Below are 14,500 nucleotides of genomic sequence, written 5' to 3' on the forward strand. Positions count from 1 at the left end.
TGGCCGAGGACTCTAAGCACCTCAAATGGCACTCAGTGACTCCAGAACATGTCTGTAGACCCTGTCTCCAAGCAGGCTAATTCTTACGTCCCCGCAAGATATGTTGGGTACCGCTGTACGAGCTGCAGGGGACTATAAAAGTTACCTTTGGAAGCAGTTTCTCCCCAGTGTGCCTGCATTTCACTGCGGCGCTGTGCCATTTTAGACACAACAGCCTGAAAGCTCTATCGTCTCAATGAGGGAAACACTTATGTTTATTTCTGTTATTATATTTCTTTTTTTTTTTTCTCCTAGATACATGTAGTAAAATCCCATTAATGTCAATGACGTTGTTTATACTGCTACAAAATAGGAACGAGGGAAAATCTGGCTTTATAGGTGGCCACTGCACTTATCTGTCTTCCTTTGACCCTCAGCCCTCAGAAATCTATGGGGAGAATGATCAAAAACTAATGCTACTGCCCATCTGCAGCTGTTCTTGGTGCATTAGTGTCAACAAGAAAGCAGTCCTGTGCCCTTACGAAAAAAAAAATGTTTTCTGCATATTACATACCCTGTGACAGTCTGCACGAACTTTCATTTGAATGCATTTTGTTGTTTGTGCCATGTGACAGCGTTGCCAGCTCCAGGGATTTTATCATTAGTCTCCTGACAGGTTTTTTTGTTTTGTGGGTTTTTTTTTTATTTCTTCTGACAATAATGCTATGTGGCTTTTGTCAGTTTAGCCTAGTTTGATGCTCGTTGATAATAATTATACTAGTAGTTAACCATACTTTTATAGGATGGCTATAATTTGTCTGTAATTATAGCTGGAATGACAGAAATAAATCTCCATTTTTAAAGGAAAGTAAAATTCTAACGTTCATGGTACTGGGGAAAAGAGCTTGAAAATGTTATTGTCAAAAGACTCAAACCTGGAGGGCTAAAATTAAGCCTTCAATTATATTAAAGCCTAATCTTGTGATACTAAATCCTTTTTTATGTTTTGGGGATCTGACCTGTGATTTTTGTGTGTCTGGGGCTGACAGTATCAATTACATTACAGCAACCCATTAAGCCAGTGGCCTTTGGGCATTGACCTTTTCATCTCTGATGTTAAGGGAATTTATGCAGGCAGAGTTTGAGACGAGTCTATTTGTTTGCTTTCCCATTTTTCACAAGTTGGCACTAACACAAATCGTTAGTAGTTTCTGGGTATTTTGCCTCGTGCTGATGGCATGCCATGGTTTCTACAAGCCTCATGTCCGTTTGTTATTCTGCAATGCCAGCGTGCCGTAACTCTGGAATCTATATTTCACTCTAGAAACAAACTTGGTACGTATAAGCTGCCCATCAGGGAGTTAGAAAGGCTGGAAGTGTTTCTGCAGCGATAAAGCAGGCGTAGCGTCGCTGCCAGCCGTGCAAACACAGTCCCACCACCTCATCAGCACAGAGGGTCCTGCAAGACAGGGATGAGAAAACAATTCAGTGTCGTCTGTTTGCCGTGCTGCAAAGTGGTGGTTTTGCCATACATCATCACCAAACAAAGTTCCTTAAAAGGTGGGAAGGGGCTGGCGGGTCGCTTCCTAAAGGTTATAATCAGGTTTTGCAGAATTAGGCTGTTTTGTCCTCATAATTTGTGCCCGGCTGTGGTGATGCAGTACATTATCTGGTGGATGGGGTGAAGAGAGAGGTTCTGCATCAGCTCTGGTGGTGACTTAGCCCTTGGTTTTGTGAGTCTGTAAAGTGTCTTGAAGCCTGTGGAAGCTCCTGGATAATCATAAATGGTAATAATGTGAGGCGACAAAAGAGGTTAAGGCTTTCAGTGATTCTTTTTTTTGAATTGTATGAATATGTCTGAATAAAATAAGGAAAAAATCCCTTTTTTTTTTTTTTTGGTGAGCCTGTCAGCCTGAACCCTTATAACCCAGGAGTATTTCCTGGAAGTTTTTAAGCTTTACCCTTGGGTAGATTTAACTCTTTGCTTCAAGCAGTGAGTCCTCTTGTGTTTTCAGATTGCTTTTTTGGTATTTATCCTATTTGAGCTGGAAAACATGTTCCTTTTGTGCGTAATTTGTTTTATCCAATCCACATGACTAGAAAATGAGCTCAAATGCCTCAGAGGAGCCAATTCTTCCTAAAGTGTATATTGGATGTCACGTATTTCTTCTTTACTCTTTGGACATTTACCATCCAGTCTTACACAGGGCAATGCCGTAAATAGAAAAATGCTTATAAACATACCATTAAGCAGAAGAAAAGCCTCCAGCTAGTTTTAGTGGTGATTTAATTGATTACGAACAGCACAAATACTATGTGCATTTAGTAATTCTTCTCACATAGCAATTATGTGTGTTAGGAGTCTTTATCCCTGCTTTCTGCATACGGACAGACAAATATCTGTATAATTTAACATTAATTATGTATGTATGAACCCTTAGTATGTTCATAAGTATACATAAGCTAATTAGAGCTGTAGATTGAGTCCAGATACTCTTTGGTCCTTTTCTGTCAGAAGTGCCCTTGCGCTCACGTCTCCCTCCCAACAGCAATGCGGAAGGTTGAAGCCAGTCCAGGCCCCGGCTTCCCGCTCCCCGGAATGGAGCATCATCACCACCAGATTTTCAGCAGCCTGCCCTTCCTTCGTCACTGTCTCCGCCTTGCCATGTCCTCTGAACACCTTGATACTCATTTCTTTTGAAGCCCTGGCAATCCGGTGATGTGCGATCTGGCCATGTACGACCAGATTGTATATTCATGGGGTTTTTTTATTATTTTTTTCTTCCTCCAGGTGGTGAATATATCTTTGTTTAGAAGCTCAGGGGACAGACACGTGACTGTAGGGTTAACTGGTAACCAAGTTAACTTTAGCTCAGCACATGTCCAACCAGTGAGCCCACCTAGCTCCTGAGACCCTACCCTAACTGCAAATCTAACCCTACTCCAGAAATTCCTGTAGATATCAGAGCAGGCCATGAAATACCTAATTTCCCTGATGCAGCCAGTGCAGGGGCAGTGGCCGGCCCCAGTCTAACTTTAGCAGCTGGCCAAGTAGTCCAGGACCAAGCAGACTGCAACACATCTTTATAAACTTCTCTGTCTGGTGATTCCAGGGAAATCGCAGTTGCTCTTTCAAGCGCTGGTGCTGGAGGAGAAGCTGAGGAAGACTGGAGTTGGGGAGTATGATATGAGCCACTCCTGACACTTGTCAAATCTAATTTTCTCCAACTGGTCATCCAGTATCCGTGGAGTAGGTCACATATCTGGAGGGAAAATGAATTATCTGGTTTCTGAGCTCTGAGGGAGGCAGCAGCTCAACCATGACATCAAGATTGCTTTTCAGCCACCTTAAAAAAATCACGTAGGAAAAGGCCCAAGGTAAAATACCAGAGCAGAGAGATAGTCTGGCACATCTGGAGGAGAAGACAGAGTTGTATCCTGGAAGGTGTAACTTAACCTCCCTTGATCTCCTCTAACAAGGGAGAGGGAGCAGCTTGAATTGCAAGGGGAGGACAGGCAAAACATCACCTACACCTACAAGAGTTTGGCGGCTCTTGACTTACCATCGCCAGGGCCTTAGCCAGATTTTTACAACCCAGGGAGCAAAAACTGGTCCTGTGATAGAAGAACAAGTGGAGCCATTTCCAGCTTTGGTGAGGGGACGGTGCCTCTGGAGGTGTTTTCGGTGTGTCTGTTGGGCTTTCACTGATGTGACCATGCTGCTGAGTGAACACATCGCACACTTTTTATGACAAACACCCGTGAAGGTATTAGAGATCCAGCCAGCCTGGGTCTTTCTGACCCAGGTACCCTAGACAAGAGGCAGCTCTGGACTGTCAGATGGCTTTGGGGAGCTGATTAAAGAGACTGAGGCTTTCGGGTGTTTCATTTCCACACACGTGAACTGGACTTGAGCAAAACGTCCAGCGAATTTGAGATCTTCAGTAAACTTCTCAAATTCAACCCTCATGTTGGTATCTGCCTCCTGAGCAATCAAAATGGTTACAGTGAAGAAAATAAGGCTACCATGTGAGATGGGGGCTGCTTTCCTCACTGTGCACCTTCCAGCTCTGAGACTGTAACAGCACAGCAGATGTCAAGTAGGAGCTCTCAAAAGCAGCTTGTTAGAAAGGATTTGGGGCAGGACTCTGCCTCTGTCCCTTTGTTTCTAGAACACTCTCTGCCTCTTAGACTTTTCCCTGTTTATAGTTCCTGAATTCTTAAAGATTACTCTGAAAAGAAAATCATTGAGGAAAGGGGTAATTGAAATTTCCCAGAGGGAATGCTTTAAGGTGACAACGACTCAATGGATCGCCAACACCGCTATGAGGCTTCCCATCCCGTTGTCAAAGGTGGTTAACTAAAAGGCTTTCTCCCATCGTGGACTGTCAGGCTGAATTTGTCTTATAGCATGAGGGTGAATCAATGAACTGATTAGCAATTGTTGAGTGGGGTATTTTTGGAATTAGCACTGCTATGATTTCCATGGCTTGCTTTGTGTTTTTGAATGTAAAAGGATCATGATCAGGCCAAGTATAAATAGGAATAGCTCTCGTAATTTCAATGGCTGGATTTGTCCCGGGGGAGGTTTTGGCCCACTGTGCAGCAGAGGAGATGTTGGAGTAGAAGGCTTTGAAATAAAGTAAATCAATTGCCCTTCCTTCCTGTAATACTTTCCCTTTTCTCTTTTAATATTATCGATCAAGTGACCAAAATGGTATCTGGGCATATCTGAAAAATCAATAAAAAAGTAAATCTTAAAAAAAAACCCCAACAATTGTCCTGCAGTGTGAATTTAAATGTGACCTGTTTTTGCTGTACTGTGTATATACTACATAAAGTACCTGTCGAGAGATATATTTTGCTTTATTTCTTTCAATCTGATTTTTGTAGGAGCTAATTTCTTCAGAGAGGAAGAGGCTGTTAATTTTACTTTTTCCAGCAAAGGTCCCAAATCCAAGCTCCCTACATCAGAACTCTTCTGAATTTTGAGTCCTCTGAGGACTTCAAAGAGCTTCCTAATTGCTTACAGTTAGGTATCGGTTTAACCAGCTTTATATAGATTTCCTTCCTCTCTGTTTTTCCTGAGCTTTGTTGTCCTTTTCAACTGTATCTCTCAGACCACTGCACAGTATCTTATTCTTTGAGATCATTTTGGTTTGGCTTAATCTTCCAGTTTCTATGTCTTTAGCATTAATGGGCAGGTTCACCCCTGCTCCGTGCAATCCGCCTCTGATTGCTGCCCAGGCTTGTTTCTGCTCGCGGCTGCCTCTTCTGCCGGTGCGTGGCTGCCAGCATTGCCCATCTTCTCCCATCCTGCACCGCGTCTGCTGTTTCCGCACTCCCTGGCTGTTGCCTGTGAGCTCAGGTCATGAGGATTTACACAAACCACAAAGGGGACGTTTCGTATAGAGTAGAACAAAATTAAAAAGATATGAGATCTGCTGTGACTATCGCTGCTGATGGAATTGCATTGGGGAGGTCTCAGAGCCCACGTGGAAATATGTATTTTCCATATTTATTATTGATAATACAGATGTGCACAGAAGCACACTTGTAAATCCCTGCTTAGGCAGCACTGCTCGAAGAGCATGTTCTCCACATGAGGGTCTTTAATGAACACGTATCACTTTGACCAAGCCTTCACGTTTTATGAGGAACCAAAGTGTGCGCAGCAGGTCCCGGCCAGCGAAGGCTGGAAGGGTGCATTTTTAAATGTATAAGGAATGTGGCCTCTGCTCCTCCAGAACAGATCCTGTGCATGCAAAGAGGAGCTGTCTCAGCCTGGTGACTGAATTAAAAGGGGTATATACTGGATTTTACAGAATGGCAAATAATTTAATGAGAAATTCTGATGCTGGCCATGTGCAAGGGTGGGATACCCACCAGTCATCATTTTTCCTTTGCCCACTCTTCCTGACAGGCGAAGCAAAGCACAGAAGCAACTTGTCCAGTTACCCAGTGCCAGGAGCCAAAGTCAGGTCTTCTGAGTGCAAGGGCAGTATTTAGTTCAACAGTCCTACTTTCTATAGGGATGTGACAGCATAATTTAGCTCTACTGTAATTTACTATGCCCTGCTACGTGTTCTACATTGCAGTGAGGCTGACCAACTTTGTAATTTTAGTGTATATGATCAACATGTCGCTCATTTTTCCATTATCAGGGAAGTCTGTAATTCATCACCCTCACTCGTGTCTCATACTGGAGCATTTCATTTCCATGACTGTGAATTATCAGCATCCAATCCTTGAAGGTATGATTGGAGATAATAGCCTAAAGTTTCCCAGGTGAATAATTACTTCAGCTGTCCAACTTGTGACATCTTTGAGGGCCTTTTTTTTTGCCTACGGAGGAAAGTGTTTAGCATTTTCTGAAGACCATGACCTTCTACAGTGACTGAAACCTATTTTGTTTGAATTCTTATTTGTACAAAGTCTGTTATTACGGGTCGTCAGTTTAGTTCTCCCACTCAACCTCTAAAATGTTAATAAATGTACGGCAGAAAAATGAACAGTGCTTGTGCTACTAGCCATTTTTTTCCAGGTTGCTGCCTGTAGTATGTATTTTGAAATAAGGTTTTGCGAAACAGCCCAAATTACCCTGGAGCATAAGTTCCAGTGAAAGTTGTTGGGATCTGAGCTTCTTCATTTGGGTTTATTTAAAAATCCTGTCCTTGTTGCCTGGCAATCACTATTTACAACAGTCAGAACAAAACGATCAGTTTGGTATTTTGAAGGCATAAAGGCAATTAACTTCTCATTTCACACTCAAAAGGAATCAGGTGCTGTTAATGAAGTCCCATTTCTATCTTTGAAACTCTCCTCTAGCATGGAAACATGGTATTTGGTGCAAATATTTGTCCCAATTCTACTATATATATTGTGCAATAAATACCTGAGGCAATCTGTACATGAATCCAGCCTCTCCAGGGCTTTTGACACAGCAGCATCCCCTAAATATGTGGTCAGTCTTAATATCCTTGTCACAAATATGATTTATCCTGAGTGCAGAGCCCCAGATGATGCCCACAGGACATTTGGTGACACGCGTGTTGAAATACAACGAACCTTGTTCTTGAATCAGCTGGTGGTTACCCCAGCTATTCTTGGTCTGCCTTATGCAAAATCTCCTTTTTTTAATAGAAGCAATGTTTGGGAATTTGGTCCACTGAAGCAGAAGGCCAGGCTAATTTCTAGCAAGCACATGTTGTCAAGGGATTGCTTTATCTTCTCAGCCTGTGTGAGTTTCAAAAGAACAAGTTGTGAGTTTTAAGGATCCTATAAAAGTACTCTGCGAGGCGTTAACAAAGAGCACATTGAAATGCTGAACACATGGAGAGTGTGTGTTATTCTGATACACTTTGCATGTGGTTACTGTATTTTCAGAGACATCATTCCTTATGTATGCAAGTTGTGAGCTGTTCGACTGGCCACTGGCGTGCACAGTTGATAGGTACCTGTGGTTTTGTATGCACATCTCCATGCCTACAGTTAAAAAATTGGGCAGAGTTTTAGCACATCAACAAACACGGTGAGCTGTAGTGAGCCGTCCACAAGCTTTTCCTCCTGGTGGTACAGATAGCAGCAAGCACAGTATTTCCCTGGAAGGACAATTTGCATGGTCTGTCGTCTGTGGAAGTGAGCAGGTTTTAAAATGCTCCATTGTAAATTATAGGAAAGCTCAGGCGTTGATGCTGTGGGACTGTCAGGACTCGTGCAGGGTATAGTTGATCTCGTCAGTGTTTCACTTATCTTCCTGGGTACATCTGTTCAAAATTCATTTCTTCTGACTGTGCATCTTTGTTCTGTGACTTGTCAGATTCACTAATGTTGATCGCTTACTTCCATTAATGTCAAGGCAACATCCGTTGACATAACTGGACAGACACGTCGCTATAATTGGTCAAAACATCTCAGAAATGTAGACATTTTTCTGAAAATGGCTGTTACTTGTTCTAATGATTAAATATTATTCAGGTTTGTTTTAAGAAAATGGGAAGAAGAAAACCACTTACCTTGATCTTGCAGAGATTTTGACTAAGGGATATCATTAGATTTAAGAAAAGTGGCTGACTACAAAGATTCACTCACACGTAACTTATTAGAAAATGTTAAAGATTTTAATTTTATTATTTTTTAAATACTTCAGCTTTTTATTTGCCTGCTGTAAATGCAATGTAAAGTCCGTTATTTGTGGGAGGTATGTATTTCCTGGATTTTTTAAAATTTGCAAAAATGCATTTGCTCTGTCATAGCTTAGTGTTTTTATTGCTACTTAAGATAGATGTTTTATTGATCAGAGGTCACGCTTTAGGAAGCACGGAGCAGCTCTGACCCCAGAGAGTGTCACGGTTTGGGTGAGAGGGTGCCGCTGGGTCTTAAGTACAGCTAAAAGTGCATTGACAATCCTTTTCTGCTGAGGACATGAGCACAAGGAGCTGGACAGAGCCCATAAACTTCTCTTAATGGTCATCAAATAGTCATCACTTGTAATGGCTTTTTATTACTGACCCATGGACTAAAACTTTCAAAATCAAGTCAGGCTCTTGAGCCTGTGCCCTGACGAGTCGCTTGGATATAGCCCCCGTAATTCTCAAGGGTCATTGTTTTAGAGGTGTGAAGTCAGTGCAAATCTGGCACATAAAAGCTTGTAAAGGTCTGCCCTAGCATCGGTTTCAAAAACACTCAAGTGCCAGAGTGAATTATACTGATACATTGACAAGCAACACAGCTCTCCCTCCCAACCCCACCCACGTAATAAAGAGAGCCGTTAATTTTCATGTGCCAATTTGTGAACTGTGGTCTCCTGGGAGCTGCTACATGCTCATTTCGTGGCAGCAGAAAGCCATGGGGCGGGTAGGGTGGAGAGCGAATAGCAGGAGTTGGCTCAGCCCTTGCAGTAAAATCAGCCACCATACCTAAACCCGCACCAGAACATCGTGCCGGGGAAATGCTTAGCCAATATAGACACCATGGACTGTAAAAGAATGTGGAAGCTCTCCTGTTGTATCATGAAGCAGTCCATTCCTTGGCTGATTTAGTTCTTGGTTTTTTGTTTTTTGGGTTTTTTTTAATATGCTGGCAGTTTCCTTCTTTCCCAATAGCCACACCGTCATTATTGCAATAAATGGAAACAAGCATCCCAAAAGTTGTACACTTTTTAATCAATATTTGGAGTCACGTCTGGTTAGAATTACAAGCAGAGTCACAAAAATGTATTTAAAAAATACATTTTTTGTCAGGAGCTAAGCCAGCAACACATGATTACAATGGAATGACTAACTATTGTAATTGGGCATTGTATCATATTGTATGGCTTTAATTTAAGAAAACAAGCAGCAATTCAGTAACATAGAAACTGCTATTGCTTTTGAAACACTTTCATGCCTGAAAGATTAGTAAATATCTTAAAAGAATTATGGATTATTTCTGTTACAAGACCTACAACAAAAGAAGGAGCAGAAATGGCTGGGTTTTAAAAGAGCCCGGTACGTGGTCAGGGAAGGCATCCTGCCTCCCGCAGCACCTGGGGAGAGTTGAGGTGTGACACGGAAGGGGCAGATTGCGGCAAAATGCCTGTCCATGACAATCACCCAGCAGAGCTCAGGTAGTCACACATTTTATATTCTTCTATATCCAGCCTTTGAAAAAAGCTTTTTTAAAAATTGCTTTGGAAAAGTAAACCATTGTGAGCAACACTACACTGTTACTTTCCTAGCGAATCTGAATACTTGTGTTGGTATTCAGCAGCATCATTGGTATTTAAGCCACTTTGAGTTCAGGTTTTATATCGTGGACTGCCTTTGCACCATGTCCATCACCTCTGTGAAAGAACAGATGGATAGCATGAAATTTAAGGCAGCTTTTTTTCTCGGAGAGACGAATGTTGAGGCCTGTGGTGCAGCCATTATGGCCCAGCAAAAGAACAGCCTCTACTGGCACATTCCCTTCTTCTCGTATGATAAGACCCATAATATTTGGTTAAGGGATGATGTAAAAATCTAACACATTTTCTAATGGTTGCTACACACATAAGAACAGAGCGGGAGAGAAAGGGAAAGGTGTTTTGTTTTCTTTTTAGGGGAATTTGTATCAGTGAGGGGTACCAGCAGATGAAAACAGAGACCGAAGTCCGAAAAGGTAGAGCTTAGCTGGCAGATTAGCACAAACTTCTCTAACAAATGTGCCTCAGCCCCGCTTGTGACATGCACTCACATCACTGTCGCTGCCTGTTTCTGCTGCACTGCATCACTCCCCTCACCGCATGTCCATCATCTCCTGCGCGCCTAACAGCAGCGTGCTCTCCTCTACCGCTTACCTCCGCGCGGCTGAAATGAGGATGATAGGCTGTGAAGCTGTAAGGGATGCACTGGATGAACAAAGCATGATATAAATAAATTAGCCCCCGTGTTGCTTAAATTAATGATGCTGTTGATGCTGACAAGCCAATGTAAACTGGGAAGGCTCACCTTTCCTGAACAGGAGCTCACGTCATGCTTTTTAGGTCTATGAACTGGAAAATTAATATGAGGTTTTACAACCTCCTGTTGTGCTTGGAAATGGAGGGCTGTGGTATGCTTCTCAGAAATACATATTTTTAAAATTATACTCTAAAAATATTGATTTCTTCAAAAGAACTTTTCATGCCATGTTAATGATTTTTGCCATACACTTTATTTAAGTGCATAAATAAATTTTGCAGAATGATGTGTTATTTTATAATGTCACATTTAGGCTAGTACTCTCCAAAAGCATCTTCAGAGCAGTGTGAAAACTGTTATTACTATATGAGCTATTCATTTGCACATATGTATCTACCTTCCAGGTTGTTTTTTGGTACCCTGATGGGCTACTGCAGCATTTAATTTCTTCCTCAGTCTCAATGTACCTTAATTTTAATTGGGAATAGTAAATTATCACGGTAATTTGAGATATTCTTGGGTAGAGATTTACAAATAGCAGGAGGTGATCAACATTGTTTGTTACTCACTGCTGGGAAAGAGGCCTGGGAAGATGATGGTATGAGGAAAACTGAAGAAAAGCAAATTATATGTTGTATGTGAATTATAAAAGTGAAAGCTAGGAAAACAACTTATAAAGGCATCTGCTTTTTCCAAGAAAGGGGAATGCAACACAGACACACAAAGTAGAGAGGAAAATAACAAGCACAAGCTTGTCCTCATCCTCCACTGATTACCAGTGCTTTCTCCAATACATTGGCTCCCTGCATGATTTAATTTCTTCCACCAGTGATTATTTCAGCAACTATCATGCCTAAATCTAAAGGCATTCTTCTATCTTAAGTGAGAAAAAACTGTGAGTCTTGGTCCCAATTGTTTCTGATGTGCGCTTCACTCTGGATTTCTAACATTATTAATCTTTTTTACCCTGCAAAAATATCCACAGTTTATGGGTATGGTATGAAAAAGAAGGGTCCAACAACCTATTGTTAATGACACAGTCTGTTATTCCACTGTCTACCTAACTGGTTCATAGCCCCACCTGCTCCTGCTATTCTTGTTTTTATTTCTTCTGCTGCTAGACTAGAAGGGGAGTTAAACCTTTCAGCATTCTCCATTGACTTTTGAATAACAGTTATGTTGGGTTTGTTTGTCATTCTTCCAGTTGTACATATCCCATACTCTTTTCATGGAAATTTTTTTCCACCTCTTTTCAGTCCTCCCCAATATGACCCAACGTTTGATGTCCACCTGCTTCTTGTACGCAGAAGATGAGAAGTCTGCCTTGCTGTCTGCAAAATTGCGGGTTGCTGGCTTCCTTCTTCCAGTAATTTTCTAATGAACAAATGCACGGGCGCTGGAAAAGCTTTGCTTGACTCCGGTTGCTATTGTGAGTCTCTTACACCAGGCAGGATCTCCATAAAGGTTTGCTATTCTTCGCGCTATCTCCTGAGATAATCCACGTTTAGCCTTTATCTTCTGGAAGCGTTTTTGTTGAGACTATCAAAGGCTTTTTCAAAGTCAATAAAGTTAATGATGATGGGTGCACAATTCTCCCCCGAAACCTTCTTGTTTTTCTTTTAGCTGCTTGTGTGTCTCTGATTTCATCTGCGATAAAATTATCCTCTTACAAAGTTTTGTCTGATGCTGACAGTAAGTCTATACCGCACCGATTGGTACAATCTGTCAGATCACAGTAATTTGGCAGTTTGGCAATTAAAGCCTTTTCCCAGTTGCTTGTTACTTTCTTGCCTCTCCAGGTTCACTTGCGCTTGTTTAACAGCCGCACAGTTGTTTTCTTACATCCTCCCTGTAAGCACTATTTTGCCAGCCCCAGGTGATTCTTGCTGCAGCCTCTGCCTTCCTGGAGAAGTTTCCTCCGCAGCCACCGGTGCTGATATTAGGGCTGAGGGTATTTCTGCGTGCGTACCGTTACCCGCACCCATAGTCCTTGGTTTTGGTCTGTGAAGACACTCTTGAAAATACTCTCCCTATTTTTCTAGTTCTTTATCCACAGTGCTGGCACATACCACAGCAAATTCTTCACTGGTAGTTTTTCCCCCATTCATAACATTTTTTAGTCTCTTTTTTTAACACCATCTTCTGTCTATTAATTTTCTTTTTTTTTTTTTTTTTTTTTGTACTCAGTTTATTTTCTCTGCCTTTTTACTTGTAGCTCACAGAGATCTCTTTGATCTCTGTGTTGCTGCAGAGGAGAGGCAGAGGGCTGCCTTCTCAGCCCGGCATGGGGGGACACCAGTCCCAGCAGGACGCCCTGTTGGGATTCTGCTGAACTAAGCCAGAACAGGCAATAATTTGGGGAGGGGGGGGCAGGGAAAAGAAGGACATTTACTGCTTTTTGCATCAATTCTTATTTGATTAAACCATAAAAGGAAGATACACATATAGGGGAAAGGTTTCCTGAGTATAGGGAGAAATACTCTCAGTGCAGTATTTTTGTCCCACATCAAAAAGCGCAAGGAAATGTTTCTGCCCTTTTGTCACCAGGTGTTTTGCTTTATTAACATTTGCTTCACCCCTGGAATCCACCCAAGGATGAGTTTTACTCCTATTCTGTGGGTAAGCTTTCTCCATCCCAAAAAAGCATCCATGCTGCCCAGGAGGCTGCTAAGCACTTTTGCTTTCTCCTCCTCCCTCTGCTCCCTTGCAGCGGGTGGCAGTTGTGGAGTCTCTCCTCTGGGTGGCTATGCTGCAGCACTGTTTCTTTTCCCGTTAGTCTGAGATTCAGGCAAGTCGTTACAGTCTCTCCAGGGTCAATGGTATGGATTCTTTTTGTGTGATTTTTTTATTGATGTAAATAAACACTTGTACGTAGGACCCATATTTATCTGATTGCTGACTATAAAACGGAGGCCAGGATCTTATCTCATTTTGTGAATTCAGCACATGCCTGATGCTTCAAATAGTTAAAAGCCACTCATAAAAGCCAAGTTGGATTTTCCTTCCTATTTTAAGCTTGTGCTAATAGTTCCTCGATTGCTGTTCTGGGTACCTGTGTAAGCAAATGGGCAGTTAGACATTTTGATGCTTATTAGCATATGCTGGTCTACTAATTTCATGTAAATTGTTAAACCTGCGTGGGTTGATTAGACAAATAGTAGCAGATGCATTTTTATACGCTGTGTTATGTGCTTGATTTTTTAAAAAACAAATACTCCTAGTGTGAGAACTGCACTATTTGAATTCCTTTTTCACCCTTTTTTGAATACTTGGGAAGTAAAGTTTTGGTACATCGCTCAGAGTAACTATGTCAGGGATGACCTAGGATCACTGTTGGGCAGAAATACAGGCTGGTTTGAATGCAGAAACTCTATGGGATCCTGTTCGAAAACATCCACAGAATACATTTATTCTGGAATGAAAAGTGAGAAAAGAAGAAATGCATCTGGAAACTGCTTGGCATGGTAGAGAGAGCCATTTTGCAAAGAGTAACGACGGGAATGACATAGAAACCTGTGCAGAAGAGTTTAAATAAGAAAAAGGGGTGGTGGCAGGGCCGTGCAGGGTATTCTGGTCCTGTGGAAGTCATGGTGCTTTTGGGCAATCTTTTGCCCTTGTCACTTATTATTTCGTTCATTTTTAAAACAAGCTCTTTTTCCTGTTATATTTTGATCTCGTATTAGTAAGGTGACTTAGCTCCCAAGGAATTCCAAAGGTAACGGTAAAGTTGAAGTAGTTTCAAAGCTATAGATATAGACGCACAGACACACAAACACATAAACATCACTTTTCCTACTGCTAAAGCACATCCTCAGAGTGAATTTCAGTAGCTTTATAAAATTGTTGGTAGAAACTGTTCGAAGCAAGCAAAAACATCATTATTCTTCTGAAAAACACGAAAACACGCTGGTATCTAGGCAGATACCTCTCGTTTAAAATCAGCCAACCAACCAAAAAATACAGAAGGTAAGGCCTTAGAATATTTGAAGTCCTGGCTTGAGATGGTTGATCGGCAAGCAGGGAGGGGAGCTGTTTGTTTGTCCTTTGACACAAGGGCTTTCTGTTGAAAGTGATGAAGGCTTAAATGTGACTGAGGATGA

This window comes from Pygoscelis adeliae, unplaced genomic scaffold, assembly GCF_000699105.1.
Source record: "Pygoscelis adeliae isolate BGI_AS28 unplaced genomic scaffold, ASM69910v1 Scaffold34, whole genome shotgun sequence".
Lineage (NCBI taxonomy): Eukaryota > Metazoa > Chordata > Aves > Sphenisciformes > Spheniscidae > Pygoscelis > Pygoscelis adeliae.